The sequence below is a fragment of the Mirounga angustirostris genome, unplaced genomic scaffold (genome assembly GCF_029215605.1).
Source record: "Mirounga angustirostris isolate CCGP_5_RB_7025 unplaced genomic scaffold, mMirAng1.0.hap1 SCAF_6, whole genome shotgun sequence".
Classification (NCBI taxonomy): Eukaryota; Metazoa; Chordata; class Mammalia; order Carnivora; family Phocidae; genus Mirounga; species Mirounga angustirostris.
Window position 1 is genome coordinate 96,238,834 of NW_026991714.1, and position 26,178 is coordinate 96,265,011.

Here is a 26,178-nt window from a genome sequence, read left to right on the forward strand (position 1 = left end):
AAAAGGCAAGAATATACATTGAGGAAAAGAGAGTCTCTTCAATAAATGATGTTGGAAAACTGCACAGCTACACGCAAAAGAATGGAACTAGCCCACTTTCTTATACCATACACAAAAATAAACTCAAAATGGATTAGAGACCTAAATGTAAGACCTGAAACCATAAAATTCCTAAAAGAAAATAGGCAGTAACTCTTGGATATCTATCTGTCTTGGTGATTTTTTTTTTTTTTATCTTTCTCCTCAGGCAAGAGTAACAAAATAAAAATAAATGGTATTATGTCAAACTAAAAAGCTTTAGTATAATGAAGAAAACCATCATTAAAATGAAAAGGCAACCCACCGAATGGAAGATCTTTACAAATGATATATCCAGTTAGGGATTAGTATCCAAAATACATGAAGAACTCATACAATTCAACTCCAAACAAATAATGACTTAAAAATAGGCAGAGGACCTGAATAGACATTTTCCCAGCGAAGACATACAGATGGCCAACAGATACATAAAAAATGCTCAGCATCACTAATCATCAGGGAAATGAAAATCAAAACCACAATGAGATACTACCTCACAGCTGCCAGAATGGCTAACATCAAAATAACAACAACGACAACAACAACAACAACAACAAAATAATGAATGTTAGTGAGAATGTGGGGAAAAGGAACACTACTGTTAATGGAAATGTAAATTGGTGCAACCCTATAAAAAGCAATATGGAATTTCCTCAAAAAATTTAAAAATAGGTCTACCATATGATCCATCAATTCCACTTCTGGGTATATATAAAAAAAAAAAAAAAAACACTAATTCAAAAAGATATATTCACCCCTATGTTCACGCAGTATTAGTTACAACAGCCAAGATACGGAAGCAACCTAATTACCCATCAATAATGAATGGATAAAGAAGATGTGGTACATATATACAATGAAATATTACTCAGTCATAACAAAGAATGAAATTTGCAATGTGCAAAACATGTTTAATGAGAGTATAATGCTAAGTGAAATAAGTCAGACATAGAAAGACAAATACCATACGATTTCATTTATATATGAAATCTAAAAAAAATAATAATAACAAAACAAAAACAGACTCATAAATACAAAGAACAAATTGATAACTGCCAGTGGGCAGCAGGGGAGGGGAATGGATAAAATAGGTGAAGGGGATTGAGAGGCACAAACATCCACTTATAAAACAAATAAGTTACAGGTATGCAAAGTACAGCATAGGGGATATAGTCAGTAATATTGTAATAACTTTATATGATGATGGATGGTAACTAGACATCAAGTGATCATTTCATAATGTAAAAAAATGTCCAATCACTATGTTGTACACATGAAACCAATATTATATTGTATGCCAACTATATTTCAATTAAATAAAAGTGTGGATCTTCTAGTTTCACTCAAGCCTTCAGATAACTGCAGCCTGAGATGACATCTTACTGTAATGTTATGAGAGACTCTAGCTGAACACTCAGCTAACTTACTTCTGGATTTCTAACTCTCAGAAAATGTGTAAGATAATGAATGTTCACTCTTCTAATTTGCTAAGTTTTAGAGTAATTTGTTCCACAATGGATACTACTAAGAAAGTTCTAAGAGAATACATTAGTTTTACCTGTTTTGGTTAATTTAAATGAAATTATATTGTATATACGTTGTGTTAAATTTTACTCAACATTAAACTTACACAATGTAGTTTTAGATTATTCATTCTTCTTATTTTTTAATTTATTTTATTTTTTATTATTTTATTATTATGTTCAATTAGCCAACATATACTACATCATTAGTTTTTTTTTATTATTATGTTATGTTAATCACCATACATTACATCATTAGTTTTGATATAGTGTTCCATGATTCATTGTTTGAATATAACACCCAGTGCTCCATTCAATACGTGCCCTCTTTAATACCCATTACCAGGCTAACCCATCCCCCCACTCTCCTCCCCTCTAGAACCCTCAGTTTGTTTTTCAGGGTCCACCGTCTCTCATGGTTCGACTCCCCCTCCAACTGCCCCCCCTTCATTTTTCCCTTCCTACTATCTTCTTTTTTTTTAACATATAATGTATTATTTGTTTCAGAGGTACAGGTCTGTGATTCAACAGTCTTACACAATTCACAGCGTTCACCATATCACATCATTACATCATTATTAGTTTTTCATGTAGTGTTCAATGATTCATTAGTCTTCTTATTATATGATATCTCATTATACAAATATACTATAATTTATTTATCCATACTATGGTTAATGGACATTTGGATACTTTCCATTTTGGAACTTTCATACATAGTGGTGCTATGAACACCTTAGTACATGTCTTTTGGTACTAGGAATATATGTACATATTTTCATGGAATATGCCTATCCATGTAATTTCTGGGTCACAGACTATATATATATATATATATATATATATATATATATATATATATACACACACCATGTTATTAGACACTGATAGTTTCCAAAGTGGTTGGAACAAACTTCACTCCTATCAACAATGCCTGGGAGTTATAGTTGATCTATGTCCTCACTAATATTTGGCATATTCCATCTTTTACATTTTAGCCTTCCCACTTCCCTTTTAATATTTCTGTCAGGTATACAGATATTCTGGTTAAGCCTCCAGATCACTTTCATTTTTTGTCTACTCTCCTGCTGTTCTTGAGTTTGAACTGTTAAAATTTCTTCTTTCAGCATCACCCACCAACATATCTATTGCTCAAGATCATTTTTAATCTCTCCAGTTTCTACCATCAAGAAAAACACACCAGGGAAAGAGTGAAAGAAAAAAAGAGAGGTAAAAGAGCTCTGAGGTCTACAGCTCTAGCACAACAAAGTTCAGTGTGTGGGTGGTATCTTGGACCTTAGGAACATCACCGGTGGTGTTGAGGTGGGGACTCATTGGGTGAGAACAAAAAGAGGTGATCCCAGATCTCCAAACTCTCTTTCTGCCTAGCTGTGATTCTATGTCTAAGTAGAGTCATTTTCCTGACCCTGTTTACCTGGTAACTTTTTTTTGCTTTTTTGTTTTTAAGATTTTATTTATTTGAGAGAGACAGAGATAGTGACAGAGACAGTGAGAGAGTGCAGGAGCTGGGAGGAGAGGGAGAAGCAGCTGAGCAGGGAGCTGGACCCTAGGGTCATGACCTGAGCCAAAGGCAGATGCTTAACTGACTGAGCCACCCAGGCGCCCCTACATGGTAACTTTGTACCCATTCTTCAGATTCAATTTAGATATCAGTTCTTTGAGAAACTTTCCCTGATTACCATCCCAATCTATGCCACCAACTGTATTGTCTCTTGGACACATCACACATTTATGAATGATCCTATATCTCTAAATATATGTGTTTTCCTCTACTCAGCCACTTCCAAAAACCTTCCAGAGAACCCTTAAAAACAGAAGCTCAGGGCTCCTGGGTGACTGTCAGTTAAGCCTCCAACTCTTGGTTTCTGCTCAGGTCGTGATCTCATGGGTCATGGGATTAAGCCCCGACCAGGGCCCTGTGCTCAGTGGGGGAATCTGCTTGCGATTCTCTCCCTCCTTCTGCCTTTGCCCCTCCCCCTGCTTGCTCTCTCTCTCAAATAATAAATCTTTTTTTTTTTTTTTAAAGATTTTATTTATTCATTTGAGAGAGAATGAGAGAGAGAGCACATGAGAGGGGGGAGGGTCAGAGGGAGAAGCAGACTCCCTGCCGAGCAGGGAGCCCGATGGGGGACTCGATCCCGGGACTCCAGGATCATGACCTGAGCCGAAGGCAGTCGCTTAACCAACTGAGCCACCCAGGCACCCTCTCAAATAATAAATCTTAAACACACACACACACACACACACACACAGAAACTCTGCCAAGTCACTCTTCTTTCCACCATACTCAGAATTCGAACTCAGGTACTCAGGGCCTATACCAAATTACCACTGTGTTCTAGTGCTTGGATGCAAGGATAACCTTTCTGAGACGTACCCTCCAACATTACAGAACACTGAGGATAAGGAGAAGAACTATGTCTTCAAGAGAGAAAACTTCATCATTAAATATTAAAATCAGATTGGTAATAGATTTCCATGAGCAACACTGGATACTGAAGTGATATATTCAAATTCTAAGGAGAAATTATTTTATTTTTTTAACATTTTATTTATTTATTTGGCAGAGAGAGGGAGAAACAGGTTACCCACTGAGCAGGAAGCCCAATGTGGGGTTCGATCCCAGGACCCTGGGATCATGACCTGAGTCAAAGGCAGACATTCAACCGACTGAGCTACCCAGGGGCTCCAAGAAGAAATTATTTTAAACTTGAAATTCAGTACTCTGACAATTCATCAAGTAAACCATGGGATAAAAATTCTTTTAGACATGCAAGTACACAGTATGTTTAATTTCCATGAACTCTTCATTAGGAAGACACCTGTCAATAGACAAAACAAAAGGTGAACACAAAAGAGCAAGCCAGGAAAGCTGAGGAAATAGCTAAGTTAGAGAAGCAGTGTAAGAAATACTCCAAGAGTATGTACATGTGTTGGGGCATTGAGACAATAAGTAAACATGCAGGTATTTATGAGACCCAGGGTTCTCACTATGAAATAACAAAAGTACTGCTAAGGGACAGGGATAAGACAAAGGAGAATTCTATGGGATGGGATTGCATGGGAGATGTCAGCATGAACTTAATAGTTCAAATATAGCAATATATTTAATATTTTACCTTTTGTCTAAGAATGAAGGGAAAATAAGAAAACACATCTTAATCTGCTTATTTTCACACACATTATAAAAAAGACTCACATGAAGAATTGCTAAAAAAAAAATAAGGAAACATTATTTACAAGGGATGGTAAGAATAAGGTGGAAGGGATAGTAGAAGAGAGATTAATTTCTGAAAATATGTTCTGTATATTTTTAACTTTCGTAAGCAACGTTAAGAGTCTACAATTTCAAAAAAATAAAATTGACAACAATGATATGGGCATGGGAAGGAAACATAAAACCAAATGCAAATAACAAATGGACAAATGAAATTTTTTCTGAATTTTCAAGGTGTGTACCATTGAGTTGCTTACATTGACTACTTTTCAAAGCTGTGCTATCCAATACAGTATCTACTAGAAATATACTGCTATTTAACTTTATATTATATTAAAACAAATTAAATACAATTAAAAATGCACTTCCTCAATCACTGTAGCCTACCACATGTACTACATTTTAGACATTGTAGATATAGCCCATCACTGAAAAATGTTTTGTTGAACAGCACTGTTCCGAATATTTGCAAATCATTTATTTGTTGTACCTGCCCTCTGTGGGACACTGGTTTAGATGCTGAAAGAGTGAAATGAGTATCATCTCTGTGGTTTTTCTGTGTATATTTCACCAATATAAGTTACCAACTTTTGAAAAAAAGAAAAAAAACCTCTGTCATACCTAGATAGGTCCTGACTATAGCAAAATTATATATCATATTCTATCAACTGATACCATTCTCAGCTTTGCTGATCAACATATATCCATCTTGGCATAAATATAGGTAATTACATAAACAAGAAATATATTTTTATTTGTGCTTTGAGAAATTATAGATGATATTTTTGCTGTATTAATTGTGCTAATCCTATGAAGGTTATGGAATTCCACACCCGCTGAAATACATATTAAGAATGCCTGGAATTTCAGTTCTAACTTGTTACTTTGACTCTAACAGAATTTTAGTTATTTTTAGTGAGTTATAATGTTAATGAAAAGAGTATAGACTAAATTTCACTGATAGTAGTGATTTTATTTTCCCTATAGTAGCTGAATATCACATGGTTCATAAAAGCTTCCGATGTACAGTTGTACAAGATTAAGATTTTTTTTAATTAATTTATTTATTTGAGAGAGCAAAGAGAGAGAGCACGAGTGGGGAGAGGGCAGAAGTAGAGGGAAAAGCAGGCTCTCAGCTGAGCGGGGAGCCTGATGGTCTCAATCCCAGGACCCTGGGATCATGACCTGAACAGAAAGCAGATGCTTAACCAATTGAGCCACCCAGGCACCCCCAAGATTAAGATTTTTAAAGGACAAATTCATTTTTTTGTGTATCTGACATTCACTTATCTTAAATTTTCCTACTATTATACTCAGTATCTGAAAAACTTCATGGTGCCCAACTTAATTTGGTTTAAACATATATTTAATTCATGCCATAGATATTTCTCTAGAATAGAAATTGATTATGAACATCTTGAGTGAGAGAGCCTATTGTATTGAATTAGTCCTTTTACTAATACTTGTTGAAATAAAGGAAACTCATACTTTAAATGCAGCAGGAAGCTATTTAAAGCAACTGAAGTGACTTCTTTCATAAATTTTATCCCCTATTTTTTTTTTTTTTTTGGTAAAGTTGTATCTATGTACACTAGTTTACAAACACTTTTAAACAAGTCTACTAGAGTACATCAGGATTTATTTCTATGCTTAAAAATTGTTAAATAGTTACAGAATTCCAGAAAACCGCTCTATCAGTGTAAGCCAGAATTGTGAAAAGTCAGCTAAAATAATCTTTTTTAAAGCAGCTACATTTCTTTTGTAAATAGAAGAAATTGGTCTAGTTCTAGCTAGACACTCTCTGGATCCATGGATCTACTAACAATCATAACATGCATCCTATTCACTTTCTCTGGCTATATTTGGTGTGTTTTGATCCAAAACCTCTCCCTCTCCCCGCTCATGCTCTACAGCTTTGCACAGAGCTTGCACAGCTCTGTGCAAAGCTGTAGAAGCTCTGAGAAAATAGTATATTCTTTCCTCAGTAAACTTTACTATAACAGAGTGTTTTTTTAACTTTACCTTAGACCAGAATCGCCCGGAGGGCTCATTAAAACACAGATGGCTGGTTGCCACCAACAGAGTTCCTGGTTCAATAGGTCTGATGTAGAGCCTAAGAATTTGAATTTTAACAAGTTCCCAAATGATGTTAATGATACTGGTCCAAGGATTGCACTTCAAGAATCACATGTAGTAGATATAATTTGTTGGCTCTCTGACACTCATTACCAACATCCTTGCTAAAAGAACCATAATTTGGGGCACCTGGCTGGCTCGGTCTATAGAGCTTGCAACTCTTGAGCTCAGGGTTATAAGTTAGAGCCCCATATTGGGTGTAAAGATTACTTAAAAATAAAATTTTAAAAAAGAACAACAAACATGAATTTATTCAGGTATCCAAATAGCAAGAAAGTGATTTAGTTCTCAACTCAGAGGTAAATCCTAATTATTATCCAATTATTTCCCTTGTCATAGATTGGTTTAGATAACTCCTGACACCCCGTTCTGGCCAATGGGAATTAGGGAAGTATGCTGGGGGTAGGTTTCTATATAGCTTGGGTTTTTGTTTGTTTGTTTGTTTGATTGATTTTTCTGGGCATTTTGCTTGTTTATTTTAGATCCCGCACATAAAAGAGATCACACGGTATTTGTCTTTCTCTGCCTTATTTCACTTAACATAATGGGTCCATCTTTTTTCTTGTAAAAGGCAGGACTTCATCATTTTTTTAAAGATAGATTTATTTGTTTGTTTGTTTGTTTATGTATCAGAGAGAGAGAACAAGCGGGAGGAGTAGCAGGCTCCCCACTGAGCAAGGAGCCGCTCTATTCCAGGACCCTGGGGTCATGACCCGAGCTGAAGGCAGACATGCTTAACTGACTGAGCCACCCAGGCGTCCCAGGACTTCATTCTTTTTTGTGGATGAGCAGTATGTGTATATATATATATATATATATATATATATATGAACATAGGGGTATATATATCCTTTTGAATTAGTGTTTTCATTTTCTTTAGATAAATACCTAGAAGCAGTTTGGCTGGACCATATGATAGTTCCATTTTTAATTTTTTGAGGAACCTCTATACTGTTTTCCATAGTGGCTACACAAATTTACATGACCACTAATAGTGTACGAAGTTTCCCTCTACCGCATATCCTCTCCAACACTAGTAATTTCTTGTTTTGATAGTAGCCAGTCTAAAGGAGGAGGCGATATCTCATTGTGGTTTTAACTTGCATTTCCCGGATGATTAGTAATGTTGAGCATCTTTTCATGTACCTGTTGGCCATCTGTATGTCTCCTTTGGAAAAATGTCTATTCACATCTTCTGCCCATTTTTTAAATCATATATATTTTTTTTTTACTGTTAAGTTCTGTGAGTCCTTTATATAGAGTTGACATTTCAACAACATGGGGTTTAAAGGTCCCAATCCCACATAGTCAAAAATCTGCATTTCAATTCTCCCAAAACTTAACTACTAATAGACAACCATTGACCAGAAGCCTTACTCATAACCTAAATAGTTGATTAACATATATTTTGTATATCTATCATATGCTACATATAATATATATACTTTACAATAAAGTTAGAGAAGAGAAAATTTTATTAAGAAAATAATAAGAGAAAATACATTTATAGCACTGTACCATATTTATTGAAAAGATATGTGTATAATTGAACCTGCACAATTCAAACCCACGTTGTTCACAAGTCAACTGTATTTTGGATATGAGTCCCTTATCAGATATATGATTTGCAAATATTTTCCCCAGTCAGTAAGATACTTTTTCATTTTGTAATGGTTTCCTTTGCTGTGCAGAAACTTTTTAGTTTGATGTAGTCTCATTTGTTAATTTTTGCATTCATTGCTTTGCTTGTTGTATGAGATTTAAAAATCATCACCAAGACCTATGTCAAGGAGCTTACCACCTATGATTTCAGGTCACACATTCAAATCTTTAATCTGTTTTGAGTAAGTTTTCGTGTATGGTATAAGATGATAAGGGTCTAATTTCATTTTTTGCTTATGGCTGTCTAGTTTTCCAAACACCAGTTATTGAAGAGAATTTCCCCATTGTATGTTCTTCCCTCCTTTGTCATAAATTAATTAACCATATATGCATGAATTTCTTTCTGGGCTTGCTATTCTGTTCCATTCATCTATGCATCTGTTTTTATGCTAATACCATACTATTTTAACTACCAAAGCTCTGTAACACAGCCTGAAATCAGCTAGTGTGATGGCTCCAGCTTTGTTCTTCTTTCTCAGGATTGCTTTGGCTGTTCAGGGTCTTTTGGGGTTCATACAAATTTTAGGATTATTTGTTCTAGGTTGTGAAAAATGCCACTGGAATTTGATAGGGATTGCATTGAATCTGTAAATTGCTTTGAGTAGTATGGACATTTTAACAATATTGATTCTTTCATAAGCCTGGAATATCTTTCCATTTATTTGTATCATCTTCAATTTCTTTCATTAATACCTTCTATTTTTCAGTATACAAGTATTTTTACTTCCTTGGTTAAATTCATTCCTAGGTATTTTATTCTTCTTGATGCAATTATGAACAAAATTGTTTTCTTAATTTCTCTTTCTGATAGTTTGTTATTAGTACATTAGAAATGCAACAGACTTTGTGTATTGATTTTGTATCCTGCAACTTTATTGAATTTGTTTATTAGTTTAACTATTTTTGGTGGAGTCTTTAGGGTTTTCTGTATATAGTATCATGCCCTCTGTAAATACTGACAGTACTGCTTCTTACTTTCCAATTTGGATGCCTTGTATTTCTTGTTCTTGTCTGATTATTGTGGACTTCCAATACTACACTGAATAAAAGTGGCAGAAATGGGGTGCCTGGGTGGCTCAGTTGGTTAAGCGACTGCCTTCAGCTCGGGTCATGATCCTGGAGTCCCTGGATCGAGTCCCGCGTCGGGCTCCCTGCTTGGCGGGGAGCCTGCTTCTCCCTCTGACCCTCCCCCCATCTCATGTGCTTTCTCTCTCTCTCTCTCAAATAAATAAATAAAATCTTAAAAAAAAAAAAGATTAAAAAAAAAGATTTAAAAAAATAATAAATAAATAAATAAATAAATAAATAAATAAATAAAAGTGGCAGAAGTGGGTATCCTTGTTTTGTTCCTGAATTTAGAGGAAAACCTTTCAGCTCTTCACCATTCAGTATGTTACCTAAGGATATGTTATATGTGGCCTTATTATGTTGAAGTATGTTCCTTCCATACCCGCTTTGTTGAATGTTTTTAACATAAATGGATGGCAAATTTTGTCAAATGCTTTTTCTGCATTGATTGAAATGATCATAACATTTTTTTATCCTTATTTTGTTAATGTGGTATATCACATTGATTGATGTGCAGATGTGAACCATGTTTGCATCCCTGGAATAAATTGCACTTGATCATGGTGTATAGACCTTTTAAAGTATTGTTGATTTTGGTTGTTATTTTTTTGATAATTTTTGCATCTATGTTCATCAGGGATGTTGGCCTATAATTTTCTTTTATGGTGACGTCCTTGTCTGGTTTTGGTATTAGGGTAATGTCTCATAAAGTATGTTTGGAAGAGTTCTCTCCTCTTCTATTTTGGCGGAATTTGAGAAGAATTGTATGATGAATTCCTCCTTGAATATTTGGTAGAATTCACCAGTGTAGTCATTTGGTCCTGGACTTTTGTTTCTTGGGAGGTTTTTGATTAGTGGTTCATTTTCCTTACTAGTAATCAATCTGTTCATACTTCCTGTTTCATCATGATTCTGTCTTGATAGGTTGTATATTTTTAGGAATTTATCCATTTCTTCTAGATTGTGCAATTTGTTGGCATATAATTGTTCATCATCTCTGATTCTTTGTATTTCTATGGTATCAGTTGTAACATCTCTTTCATTTTTGATTTTATTTATTTTAGTCCATATATTTACTTGTTGAGTCTAGCTAAAGGCTTTTCAATTTTGTTTATCTTTTCAACGAACTCTTCATTTCACTGATCTTTATTGTCTTTTTAATCTTCATTTATTTCTTCTCTGATTTTTGTTATTTCCTTCCTTCTGACTAACTTTAGGCTTCATTTATTCTTTTTTCTAGTTTCTTAATGTATAAGGAACCCCAAGGTTTCTTCCAACTTTAGGTTGTTTATTTGAGACTTTTCTTGTTTCTTGAGGTAGGTATTTATTGTTATGAACTCCCCTCTTAAAACTACTTTTGTTGCTTTTCACTAATTTTGGTATGTTATATTTCCATTTTTGTTGTCTCAAGATATTTTTAATTTATCTTTTCATTTCTTCTTCGGCCCATTGGTTGTTCAGTAGCATGTTGTTTAATCTTCACATCTTTGTGAATTTTCCATTTTTTCTTTACAGATTCAGGGAGCCTTTTATGACTTTCCCCTTTTCTTCCACCCACATCTCAGACTAGGTTAATATTCTGCTTCTGTGTTTCATATACTATTAGTTGTTACCCCATTTTATATTCTAAAAACATAAGGTACTTAGAAGACATATAACCATAAATTGTGTGTGTATGCATCCTAAGCATCTGTTATCATCAGCTTCTTTAACCAAATTTACTTCCTCTTCCCATATACCTCCCAACCTCCATATTCACTCAATCATTTAGCCTGTAGATTTAGCCTCCCAAATGCTTCTGGCACATAGTAGCTGCTCAGTAATTGTGCATTGGGTGAATATAACTTTCTAGCTCAAGGTCTTTTAATTCCATAATCCTACCTCTATACATTCTTAGACTTCTTAGCAAGTTACTTTATAACTTGCCTAATTTTAAAATGAGAACTCACAATGAATTTGTCTTAAAATAATGTACTTACTAACTTTACCATTAGTTAAAGGAATTACTAAATCAGTTCCAGAACATTTAATTTGGGTCTCTCCCTATGGAAAAGCTGACTCTTCAAATCTGTTCTATTCCTATTCACTAAAGCTCTGCTATTACAATACTTGGCTTTGCCTCTGTAGCACATACACGGTACATTTAGTGTATTACTGATGGACAAAACTCTGAAGTTAAGAGGATTAATTAGGATAAAACCAGAAATGCCCAAAGCTAACAAGAATTCTGTGGGCCAGCAAAAATGCTCTGAAAACCTTTCATCGGAGGCAAGAAAAACCTTTTACATATCATTTCACTATTTCTACCTCTAAAGTTCTCTAAGAGTCATTAGGAGTCTGCCAGAAAAAGTAAAGACAGAAAGTATGTATAACCATTTTTGCTGTTTTTAATCTTAATAAGTCTTAGATTTATCTGCTTCTTTCTCCTCAGAGGACTTTATCACTGTACCTATGTGCCCATTGTCCTCAAGATTCCCAGAAAGGTCCAGTAAACTCTTATATTCAGATTATCTTCTTCTGTACTTACATGCATTGATTTTTCTCTACCATGGGAAAAAAATCATTTCAAGAGATATCTATTTAACTATATGTGTAATTAGATTTATTTGAAGAGGACAGATACTTCAGTAAGATTAAATATTCATGCCTAAAACTGCATAAGTAGTAAAAGATGGTCCCCAAAATAATTCCAAGGACCAAGCTTTATCCTTTATATCTTTCAAGCCAATCTTTAAAAAGTTAACAATCTGGAGATGTAACAAGTATACAAACTACATGGTCAACATGAATATTTATGTCATGTATTTTAATGCAATCTCAGTAAATTATCTGTTAAATATTTAGCTGTGTTTTCCATTACATATAGAAAACAAGGCAGAAAAAGGAAACTGCCATAAGAGAAGCATACAAAACTCGAGAATGGTTACAAGTGGTGAAATCATATCCAATTAAAGAGATTTTAGAAAATTGTCATAGAAAAGGTGACATGGAAAGCATTGGGCCTTTTGGAACAGCTAAAAAATAAACAGATAAACATAAAGAGGCAAGTTGGGGAAGAAGCATATTATACAAGCAGTAGAGAATGAAAAACTACAGAAAAACTTATGGTTGAATTAAGAAATTAGAGATAGAGTTTACACTGTAATAACTATCAAAGTAGTAAAATGGTAAAAGGGCTAACAGTGTGAGATTATATCAGGTTGTGATTTAAATTCCAAGCCCAAGAATTTGTTCTTAATTGGATAAATACATAGTGGCCTTTGGAAATTTTGAGTAAGATTCTAATATGACTAGTGGTGAGAAAGAAAATCATTTCATACCTTATCTAGGACAAAGTTTCCTGTACAATGTATTTCACTACTTTTTCTAAGACTAATCAACATTCCTGATAAAATAACTAGTGTAATTTTCTGATAGACTTTCATGGGATTACAGTCTCTTCAAGGAAGTTAAACTTGCTTCAACTAGCCACCATGCTAAGAACCTGATGAATTTTTGGTATGGTTGTATGCAATCTAATAATTTTTATCATTTTCCCCCATGGACCAAATCTACTAAGATGATATATTTGAATTTGCTTTTTCTAAAACTTCTTCCCTTGCAGCATATTTGAAATATAATTTTATCATCTGGTCATAATTAATTTGTCTGAAAATATATTTTAATAGTGGTTTTCAACTATGTTCCCATGAGAGTATCTCTCAGAGCTCTGTGAGTGGGCAGAGAGGTAAGGTAAAGAGAAATCTAAATAGGACTAGGTGTGAGTGCCCACACTCAATCCCTGCTCCAAAGAAAGAAAGCAATTCTGTTTAATAAATTTAGGTTCCATTTCATTTGAAAAAAACTTTGTAATACTAAAAAGATAGTTTGGAAATCATTCCTTAAATAATTAATTTAGAATTGGTCTATAAAATTGTATTGTATAGTTGGTGGGAAGACAAGTTAGGACACTGTTAGAGCAACCTAGAAGAAAAGTTCATAAATACTTGAATGAGGATGTTGGCGATGGTAATGGGAAGGTTGAGATATTTGGTATTGAGATAGAAATGCCAAGATTTTACTACTGACTAGATGCAGGAGGCAAAAACAGGAAGGAATCCAAGATGACTAAGGAATTGATCCTAGATGTCTAGAAGAAATAGAAGAACTAGAGAGAGAAAAGGGGAAAGAGATCTGACAAGCATTTGCAAAGAGATGGCATTTGGAACTATGGCATTAGACCAAATCACAGAACTTTTTGAAGATACATATTTTGGAGAAAATATTTAGAAGTGGAATTAGCCAGGGGCATCTTGGTGGCTCAGTCGGTTAATCCTCTGACTCTTGATTTCTGCTCAGGTCATGATCTCAGGGTCCTGTGATGAAGCCCTGCATCGGTCTCCATGCTCAGCATGGAGTCTGCTTGAGTTTCTCACCCTCTGCTCCTCCCCGCCCCCCTCTCTAAATAATAATAATAATAATAATAATAATAATAAAATTTAAAAAAAAAGAAGTGTGGTTAGCCAAAGTGACAGAGATCAAGCAGAAGGAGAATCAGGAGAACATACAATTTAAAAATTACATTAAGATATATATGCTGTGATGTCATCCTAACTTTCTTATAGTTTCAAAGAGGAACTTGGTAGTCAGTCATTAAATGTGTCTCTGCTGATAGTATTTCACAAACTTTTGAGACAGAAGAAGCTTCATTCTTTTGGTGATTAGTTGTTCATACTGCAGTAATATCTACTGTATGTGAAAAAACTATGGAAATCAAAATGACTGCTCAAATGTAAGATAGAAGTATTTTTTGACACTGTTATTATTATTACATTATTATAAAGGCTTATCAATGCAACACTGTTTTTTTTTCCTTTCAGTATTCATTAATGAATCTGTGTTTATCTAATGCATTGTAGGAGCAAGGTTCTACTCAAGCAGTTTAATAGGTTAAAAGGGCATAATCATTGGCTCAGTTATTTCTTTATGGGCAATGGTAGTAAAACACACTCTCCAGCAAGGAAAGCTGAGTAAAAGCAATTCTATCTGTACTTGGAATGGGGCTTACTGCATTTCACTGATAAGAGGATGGGGGAAGTGGCACCAGAACTGAAAGGTTGTGATTGCAGAACATGGGAGGTGATTGCATGTATAGGGTACTGGGAGAGAGGGAATGCATGCAGAGATCATTTGTAACAAGGCAGTGTCAGCAACAGTCACCAAGACAAGACAGAAGCTAGGATACCATACCAGCTAGAAGGATTCAAAACACTCAGCTGACCCAAAGGTTACAAGACTACAAGTGTCAAGTTCTTCTCTCAGTGACTGCTGCTGTCAGCTACAAAATGGCTCTCTCCTGGCAAGAACAGCAGGTCACATATCTTAGTTATGGCACAGGAAATAACCTGTCATCACATCATCTCTGAACACAAAGGACAAGATAATTTTCCCAAGTTCTGTCAGGCAAAAATTCCAGTCATCTGAGTCAGTGGTAATACAGAACGTGATACACTCTCATTAATATGATCTTTCACTGTCCCTTGCTTTAGTAAGAAACATTTTGGAGATAGCAGTAACATTTTGTAGTATTGGTTGTTTCTTCAAAAATCTTTTCTAGTAAATAGGTAAGGAATACCTATTTTGAGTGATTAGCCATAATCAACACTGATTTTTTTAATTCATTTTCTGTTTTGTATTTCAACAAAAATGAAATAAACGCAGAGGTTAAGTCCCAAATCCATTAAGAGTATATTTGGTTATGTGGTAGGGAAATTAGCCCATTATTAAAACAGATGTTAAAAGATTTATAAGAAGAGGCAAGTAGATGGAATTGCCGTCAGGATATTTCATGATTTTATGGGACACAGGTAAAACTGTATGATTTCTATTATACTTTCTCAGCTGTTACTCAAATTGATTATAACCATAAACGAATTTCATATTCTGATTCATCACCATGTTAAATGACTATGAAGTCTTCTAAATAAAAGCATGAAATTCTGCTTCCCCTTCCTACTGCTAGATTCACATAGCAAGGTCTCTTTAAAGATGGTCATCACATTTTCTGTTTCTCCCAAAATGTGCTCTTAAAATAGCTAAAGTTGGAATAAAAAAAAAAAAAAAACTAATCATGCCTATTGATTGATTTTGGAAACAAGAGGGAATTGTATAATGCTTATAATTCAAAGGAGGATTATCTGCAGGGATTTCACAAAGATCCTACCTCCCTAAATGTTGTGACATTTTAGAAAATGTTGGTTAAGTGTCATGCTTTCCCCCAAGCTTCAAAAAGTCACAATCCAAGAGGTTTTGAAAGCTTGATTAGCAAATACAAATAACAAATAGAAAAGTAGAATTTACTTGTGGAACGAAATCAAAAAGGTAGATGTGTTAAATTGAAAGCAGAGAAAGAACCAGGCATGTGGTTCTTGTTTCACTGAAAATCCATGACCAAAATACTAATGACTGTCTTTTCTTTTTCTTGTCTATTTTCTTTTGGAAAGTGACACTCCCAGTTTTGTTTGTTCTGAGCAAGACGTGGAGTGTTATATCATTTCAGTGAAATGAAAAACATTAATGAAATATAATGTGCGGGCAGATAGATTCTGTGAATTTATGTGTGAACTTATATAAGAAAGGAAAGCATAGTAGGAGATGGGATGGAGGGAATTTAGTCCTGTATACAAAATAGAGAAAAGAATAGGATCATTCCTTTTACTTTCCTCCTTCAAATAGAAAAGAAAATAATAATTTAAAATAATTTCTGGGAAATGATGGTAACATAAACTTAAATAGAAACATCCTGAAAAGGATGTTCAGAATGAACTTAATCAAATATTTTAAAGAAGGAATTTTACATAACAAAAGGAAATTTTTTTAAAAAGGAAATTTTACATCTGTATCAAAATTACCCTATCTCTTGTCCCCTCCACTTAGAGAACCATTCCATTTTCCTACAATATCTCCTCCCAACGCCCTTCACTCCATATTTATAAAGTGTCTCAAATATGATCAGCCTCACAGTTAGAATGCATTAAGCTGCTAGAAAACATTATCCAGATGAAAATGGCTTTAAAAAGAAGTGTTTCTTATTGCTCTATATAATCATTACAGAGTTGGACAATCAGTGAAGATTCGGCAGCTCAACAATATCAACAAGGATCTAAGCTCTTCTGTGCTCACTCTGCAGTCCTCAGTGTATTGGCTTTTGTCCTCAGGCTTATTGTTGCATGGCTGCAAGATGGCTACTGCAGCTTAGCTTCATGTCTGCTCATAACTAAATACAGGAAGGAAGGAAGGAAGCAGGCAGTAGAGCTCCATTTCTTTATGGGAGGGAAAAATCCCCAGGAGCTTATCTCTATGTTTTATTATCAAGAAATGGATGGTGTAGCCATTATTAACAGCAAGGAAAGGAGGGATACCAAATATCTGGTATTTTCTAGTTAATGAAAATAGGTTGGGCATTGAGTTGAATTAGGGGTCCAGAATAGTAGTGCTCCTTTGAACTCCCTATGAAGGTTACATATTTAAAATATTTAAAAATAATATTTATCAAGAAATAGGCAATACAAGAGCAAGGTAATATTTGGAAAACATAATGGTAGCCAGTCAATAATGGTAGCCATCTGATATGGCAGTTAAAAGCAGGAATTTAGACAATAAAAATGACATTTATTTTCATGTGTTTACTATTTTTAAGATGAAGTTCAACATAAGAGTAAAAATGTAAAGCTCTATAATTTCATGAGCTAAGATTAATGAAATATATGAAGAAAACTATATGAGTTCTTATTTTTAAGACATATTTGCTAAGACCTTTTAGAAATTCAAAAGGATCAGCATAAGACGGGTGAGGCAAGCAAAGCAACAGCATTATTTAGAACTAGTGTTATTTGGTTCCTCTACTAATTATTTCACCAAATGAATAATGATTCTGCTAAAGTACCCTTATTTCAATGTCTACTACTAGGGTAGAAAGCTCCATCATTAACACCTGCACAGGCACAGAAAGTTCAGAGGTTACAACCAATATTCAGTGTAGGCATTGCCCTAAAATCTGACTTTACTCTTGCAAAATCCCCAAGAATCAACATGCCTTCTTCACTTGAAACATTTCACCATTTCTTGAGGAAAAAGGGAAACAAAGGATGAGTTTCAAAAAAACCTACTTGCTGCAAAACTAGTCCCAGGCTTATGTGGTAAAGGCACGTGGTTTTCACCCAACCTCCTGTTATGTTTACTGGAGGATCAGAGCAATCTCCAGAGTCAAAAATGCTGAATAATTAAGAATAGAAAAATAAAAATAATATACACCCAGAAATAGTATAGTAAAATAAGAATGAGGAAAATAAAAGTATCACCATTAGAATATCACACTAATAATTGCTACTGATGAATGCTAAAATCAGTGGGCAAAAATTAAGAGAAATAGGATATTTCATGACCTTGAAATACACCCCCCAAAATATTTATTATATAGCCTAATGCAAATCTTTGATACCCCTACCTCTAGGAGGTGAAGCTTTATTCCGCTTCCCTTGAGTATGAGCTGAACTTGGTAACTCACTTCTAATGAGAGAGCAGAGAGAGGGAAAAGTAGTAATTTTATAGTTGAGAAACATGATGGATACTACTTTAACCAAGTGATGGAGGTCAACATCACCAGTTATAAGTCATGATGATATAAAAAAGTGCTAAATTAAGTGATAATGAGGGAACTTCATTTGTGTGGCATTCTTCCCAAAATCTGTTACCCCAGTCTAATCATAAAAACTTTAGACAAACCCAAATTGAGAGTCATTTGACAAAATACCTGGCCAGTGAGGGCTCTTTAAAAGTAACAAAGGCATATATTAGAAAATAAAAAAGACAACCAGACAAAGACATTGCAAGAAAGGAAAACTATAGATGAATATCTCTCCTGAACATAGATACAAAAAAACCTTAATAAAATTTTAGCAAAACAAATCTAGTAGTATATAAAAAGAATTATACATACAACCAAGTGAGATTAATTCCTGGTATGCAAAGCAATTTCAACATTCAAAAATCACTTAATGTAATCATCCATCACATCAATAGGCTGAAATAAGAAATCATATGATCATGTCAGTAGATGCAAAAAAAAAAAAGAAAGAAAGAAAGAAACTAAGTGCTTTCTCATTAAAATAAGAAACATGGCAAAGATGTCTGCTCTCACTACTCTTACTCAATACCATACTGGAAGTCCTAGCTAACACAATAAGACAAGAAAAGGAAATATAAAGCATACAGATTAGGAAGGAAGAAACAAAATTTTGTTTGCAGGTGACATGATTGTCTAAGCAGAAAGTACCAAAGAAGTAACAAAAAACTCTTGGAATTAAAAAGTTATTACTGCAAGGGTGCAGAATACAAGGTTGATATACAAAAGTCAAGTGGTTTCTTATATACCAACAATGAACAATAGGAATTTGAAATACCAATACCATTTACATTAGCATCCCCCCAAATGAAATAGTTTTGGTATCAATCTAACAAAATATATGCAAGATCTATATGAGAAAAATTACAAAACTCTGATAAAAGAAATAAAAGCATATCTAAACAAATGGAGAGAAGTACATGGATAAGAAGACTCATCAGTGTCAAGATGTCAGTTCATCCCAACTTGATCTACAGATATAATACAATCCCTATCAAAATCTTAGCAAGTTATTTTGGTTATTGACAAACTAATTCTAAATTTAATATGGAAAAACAAAAGACCCAGAATAGTCAATATAATATTGAAGAAGAAAAACAAAGTCAAAGGACTGACATTATCCCACTTTAAGACTTACTATAAAGCTACAATAAAATAAATAGACATGATAAACTAGGAAACTGTGAGAAAATATCACATTTTGAAGGACACTAAGAAGACACGGCAACTAAATGTACTGTGTATCCTGGATTGGATCTTGGAACAGAAAGTGGACATAAAAAGAAAAACTGGTAGGGGGCGCCTGGGTGGCCCAGTCGGTTAAGCATCTGCCTTTGGCTCAGGTCATGATCTCAGGGTCTTAAGATCAAGCCCTGCATTGGGCTCCCTGCTCAGTGGGGAGCCTGCTTCTCCCTCTCCCTCTAAGCTCCCCACTGCCACTCCTGTGTGCATGCTCTCTCTCTCTTTCTCTCTCTCTCTCTCTATCTCAAATAAAATCTTTAAAAAAAAAAAAAGAAAAAGAAAAACTGGTGATAGCTTAATAAGGTCTATAGTTGACTGAGTAACACTGCACCAATATTAACTTCTCAGTTCTGACAAATGTGCTATGGTAATATAAGATTTTAACTTTAGGAGAAGCTGGTGGAAGGGCATATAGGAACCGTATTATCTGTACTATCACTGAATATCTTCCGTAAATATAAAATTATTTTGATGTAAAAAGTTTTTTAAAATTCCAGGCCAGTTGTCACTCATGTACAAACATACTAAATTTCTAATAAAATAATAGCAAACCAAAATCCACAAAAGATATATGCCATGCCCAAGTTAGATCCATTTCAGGAAGACTGTGTTGCAAGATTGTTTTAACGTTAGAAAATTTATTCACCTCATTAACAGGTTGAAGGGGAAATTACATATAATCCTCTCAACAGATACAGATATCAATAATAATTCAAATGATCTTCTGTCAAACTAGAAATAAAAGGGAAGATCTTTAGTTTCATATGGCACATCCACAAAAATCTACAGCAAACATCATATTCAATTGTGAAATGTTATAAAGTGTAATTCTGAAATAAAACAAAAACAATAAGTATATATATTGATACCACTTTACCATCACCTGTAGATTGTCCATATGCAAGAAAAATAAAGTTAAAAGCATAAATATTAGAATAGAAACAAACTAACTGCAACAAACTGATAGAAAAAAAAAGGTTAAGAGTAAACGATATATTCTGGAAGGCGGCTTTGCTCACCACTATACCACCAACACTAAACAGTATATTCTGTAAAAAAATAAAAGATCTGGAAACTTTCCTTATAAGTCAAGATATTTTTAAATTAAAATAATTATGATGCATGGAAGAAGAACAGAAATGGACATACAGGCTACTGGAACAAGGATCTATGCACAGACTATAATTTATGTAAACCTGATTAGTATAGATATGGCTGTACACGTTGATAGGAAGAACTTCTTAAAACAGAGTTCCTGCACAACTGTTTATGCATATAGTGAGAACAAAAATAAAATCCTTATCTCACAATATACAAAAAAATAAATTTATTAATATGTTAAGTGAGAAAGGCAAAGCTTGAAAACTTTCAGAGAACAAATATTTTTAAGTCCTCCGCAAAGGGAAAGACATAAAACTGCAAACCTGAACTTTTCTTCATCAATAACCTCATAGAGAAGGAAAAGAAATCTAAACTAGGAAAAGATAAAATACATAAAACTAATAAAACAACCCAATAGAAAAAAATAAGTCAATGTCAAACAGATATTTCATAGAAAAGGAAAAAAAGGATTGTTGACAAATATGAAAAAAAAAAAAAGCTTAATCTCAAAGGGAATCAGAGAATGCAAATTGGAAGGATATTCTTAGATATTTCACATAAATAGACTGCCCCCAAATTCAAAATATGGGTTTATAGGAGTTGTCAAACATATGCACTCCATCTTCACTGCTTGTTGTGGCTAAAATGGAAAAATCTTTTAGGAAACAATTTGATATTGCCTCTTAAATCAGCACAGTCCCATAATCTATGGCCTAGTCTTTCATTCTTAAATATGTACCCTAGAAAACTTTTGCACCAGATACACCAGAATTAAAATGTTCATGGCAGCTTTATGCAAAATAGAAAAAGAGAAAAAAAGAGAGGAAGAGAAAGAAATGTCACTATAATCCATATGTTCCTCAGCAGTTGAATAAATACATTTTTATATATTTATATAATGGATTAATGAAGGCACCCATGTTTGAAAACAAAATGTGGAAAAAAAAGTTGCAGAAGATATAAAAAATAAATTATGATCCTAAAATAAAAGAAATACTGGTGTATCCTCACATATTCACCACACATTAAGTATTATATTATTCTATTATTTTAAGTGTGTACAATTATAAGAGGAAGTAAGGAAATTATCAATACAAAATTTAGGACAGTGATTAAGCAAGCAGAGTATAGAAGGTCATACAGTAAGGGTTAAATACAGATATTTACTGGATTTACCATTAGTAATATTTTGAATAATATATATACTTTAGTATGTGATTACATATTTTTCAATAGTAAGTAACAACCAAAAAAATCAGTTGTTAGCCCTTTTTGTGCTTCTCACTTCTCTTTCTGCCTCTCCCTGATCCCTGCTTTTTTTGGCATCCTGACCCTCATCTCCTGCCTGGTATCGGAGTCCTGGCTTAAGATAACCAAATTAGTTTCTCTTGCTTGCATCCAAGTATCCTGACTGAAACACAACATAAAAATAATATTTCCAACTTAGAATGACAAATATTATCTCCCTAGGTATTTAAGTATCTTTGTTTTTATTCATTTTAGCACATACATGTTATCAATTTCCAAGTACTTTTGTAGATTTCTGTAAAAGAATGTGTACAAAATAGCACTGATAAAAATGGATTCAACAGGGGCGCCTGGGTGGCTCAGTCTGTCAAGCATCTGCCTTTGGCTCAGGTCATGATTCAGGGCCTTGGGATTGAGCCCTGCATGGGGCTCCCTGCTCAGCGGGGAGTACGTTTCTCTCTCTGCCCCTTCCCCTGCTTCTGCACTCTGTCTTTCTCAGTCTCTCTCTAAAATAAATAATTAAAATCTTTAAAAAAAAAATGGATTCAATATATGAAGAAACGGGAAAAACAAAGAAAAAAGAAAAACAAGGTGAAACAAACTGTCAACCTTGTTTTCTCAGGTGGACTACACATTTCGTCAATTATCTTTAATAAATCTTTAATCCTATGTTGTGTTTCTTCCAGCATCCTATATGAAATCAGTGAATGTAAGTTAAAATTCCCTCAAACAAAATATAACTGTCACAAAGAATCAATTGGAAAAAAAAAATCATATGTGATTTTACACTTGATCTTAGCCAAAAGGCCGAGAAGCGATAAAATCATATGTGATTTTAAATTCTGATGGAGCCTTATATTTCTCTACAGTTTCCATAGCTGAAGTCTTCCAGTTCATGAAGCAGTGAGTTTAAGATTGCCTGTTTTACAAATGAGGACCCCAAGGTCCAAGTAGGTTAAAAGATTCATCTGAGGTTGCAAAGTAGTCAGTGACAACTCGGACATCGATGCCACAAATTCAGAAAGAATTGTCTTCTTTAAAAGGGACAAGTTCTATAAAACACTTGGCACAGTGTCAAACACATAGTACTTAATAATAAAGGTGAATTCTCTCTCCTATCCCCTCCATTTTGCCTTATTTGTCAGTTCACCCTGCTGACTGTGTTGAGCTATAGATCTCAGCGAGAATGTTAAATTGACAGAATCCAAAGTCACACAGTGGTTTTTCCTCTCCTGACCCAACTAAATGTATTTTTGCCAATATGTCCCTTGTCAATTATTACTACACTTTAGATTATCACATGATTCCAAATTCCAAATAAAAAATAAAACTATCGAGAGGAGTAGGAACAAACCTCCAGATTTGAAGCAATACATAAACAGTGTCCAGATAATTAACTGATTTTTTTTTTCCAGCTTCCATCTGGTATTGCACATAGTGGACAGACCACAAAACTGGCCATCAGCCACCTGGATTTTGTTTTCTGTGGTTTGACCTTCAGCAAATCATGTAACTTCCCTGAATCTCAGCCTCCTCATCTGAAAACAGAAATAGTTTAACCAGATATTCAATAAGGTCCCTTCCTGCTCTGAGTCCTCTTATTTTTTTTTTACTGCCATGAATTTACAGTATCTTCTGGAAACCACCAATATAGAAAGCCAAATGACAGCTTTCGGCACTGATGTTTCTCAATAACGCACTTCAGGCTCAGCTCAGAAGGGCTGAGCGAATCAGTGGTGATGACAGAATTTGTATTTACAGTGATGCCTAATCTATTGTTTTTCTACTGAGCCATGCTACCTCATAGAGACTCCATTTAATAATAAAACAATGTTTAAAGGGCAAATCTCCATGATTTCATACTGGCCTATGTAAGGGTAAAAGTGAAAGAGGCTTCTATAAAATCATCTCACTGTAACGACTGCCGAGTATTTTCCCTGAAAAAAAAAAAAAAAAAGTGTGCTCATCTGCTCTTGCCTGACAGCAATATTTGATCCAAAGATGATAGTGGAGTTAACAAAAATAATTAAATACTGGTTACCCATATGCCTGAAAACTCTGCATACAAAGGTACAGTTGAACAGCCCTTCACTAATAAAAAGGACAACTGGACTTCTAAAAGTTCATAGCAGCTTTGTACTCAAGGAACTTGGTACTGAAGGGACTTAAGTAAGGAACTTAAAACTCTGGGGCTGAAAAGAACTGCTCATTGACATAGCGGTTTCCCCTGGGCCCCAAATTCCCAGACCCCAATTTACTAAACACATATTTCTAGTCATGACTATTTTACATATTATTTTTATATGCTCATAAAGAAGCACACATTGAAGTACACACTCTTTCATGATGGAAAAATTTAAAACCCGAAATTAGTTTCCTTTATACTCCCTAAAATTTTACATATTACTTACTTGTTTATGTGAAATAGTAAATGGAGGTATACTGAAGCTTAAAATATTAGGCTCCAAATAAAAACAAGCATGGTTTTACAAATGCCTTTATTGTGATACTGTCACAAATGCTTTTATTGTTGATATTGTCACATAATCTTAAAATATATAAGAAGCTCCAATCATCTCCAAAACTTATTTATTTAGAGAGATAACAACTTGATATCTTAAATCCTGATGTTACTTTCCCATTAGCTGTTTTTTTTTCTTACACTGACAAAAGCCTATTTTAATTTGATTTAGAATAAAAATAAATGAAGTCTATTGTTGATTCCCATTTGCAAACTGTGACACTTGTTATGAAGTTCATAAAAAGCACAGGCACTGTAATTTATTGGTCTGAAGACCTGAGTTTCATTTTTACTTTATTTCCTGAGAATTCATTTTGTGACATTGCCTGAGGCATATCCTTTGCAAACATACAAATAGATAACATTAGTTTCCTAAATAAGGTTTACTAGCTGAGTCTGAACTTCCTTGTCAAATGTGGAAAGAAATGCAGGCTGCTGCTCAACTCCATTAAGCAGCCACTGTCTGCTGTGCTAAATGTTCTCTGTGACAGCCACTTGTGCTGGAAACACACCTGGAACAGGGGGTGACAGGGTCCCTGAGCTTTCTTCCTAATTTGCAGGACTGAAGTCTCCTCTGAGCAAGGTTTCAGGTGAAACACATGCTTAAATCATACCTTTGTTTATACTGTAGGTGGCAGGATTTTTATGCTTTACATCTTGCTATATAACCCTGTACTTTCTTGCAAATGAAAAATTAGGGTGCTTCATCCATCGGATCATGCTTTATGAAAATATTCACATAGTTCCAGAGAGAAGAGTCAGGTCCTGAAGGTGGGTCCTTTTTGTTCTTGTTCTTGTTTATAAGCTGAAATACATTATTTGATCTGATCACACTTTACATATGTTTTAATTTTTTTTCTCCTTACTCTGCAATTTCAGTCTTTTCTAAATTTTAAAGATTACTCGGTAAATGAAAAGGAACAATTATTGAAACTCTTAAAAACAGAATTTACTCCTGTTTAAAGTTTGAAAATGGTTATAACTGTACCATTTCATGGTACAGATGACTTTACTTCAAAGACTATTGATTTAGGTATATTTTTTCCTGAAATAGCATATAATTTTAGCATTAATAATTGAAAAAATAGCAATTTAAAAACACAAAACAAAAATTAACCAAATCTTTTTAAGCTGAATCTGTGAATCTTAAAATCCTTATTTGGACCTCCGATAGTATAAAATACTGCCTTTCAATTATTGTGATACTTATACATACTTATGTATATTTAAAATCATCAATATTTTTTTTCATTCTGTATTAAAACATTTTTATCATCTGTATTTTTAAAGGTAAATTATGTCAGTGAAGAAAATTCTCGTGGCTAGCCCTTGTGAAGACTAACTTGCTTATATTTTAAATGCCTGTAAAAATTCATGTTTCATTATATATTTCAAAGTTCTAAAACAAAATTAATCAAGGTGGCTTGAAGTTCACCAAAATGTTTTGGCTTCTTAATTTGAAGTCAACATATGCTCTTCCCTAACAACTATTACTTACTCCACTCATGAAAAATAGCACAGATTATCTAAAAGTTAATTCAAAAGACCTAATACTCTATTTTAGTCCCTTTACATTTCTTCTCCTTGGCGCAGTCTCAACTAACCCAAGGGAAATCTTTGTACAAATCCCTACATTTGGGGCACCTGGGTGGCTCAGTTGGTTAAGCGACTGCCTTCGGCTCAGGTCATGATCCTGGAG

General features: G+C 34.1%; 1 protein-coding gene and 1 pseudogene across 1 annotated transcript in view; both read right to left on the reverse strand.

The window, feature by feature from the left end:
- The window catches only part of CTNNA3 (catenin alpha 3), a 1,789,288-nt gene that overhangs the window by 357,631 nt on the left and 1,405,479 nt on the right, over positions 1-26,178 (reverse strand). The gene's annotated exons all lie outside the window — the stretch shown is intronic.
- On the reverse strand, positions 22,630-22,777 carry LOC123847300 (U2 spliceosomal RNA; annotated as a pseudogene).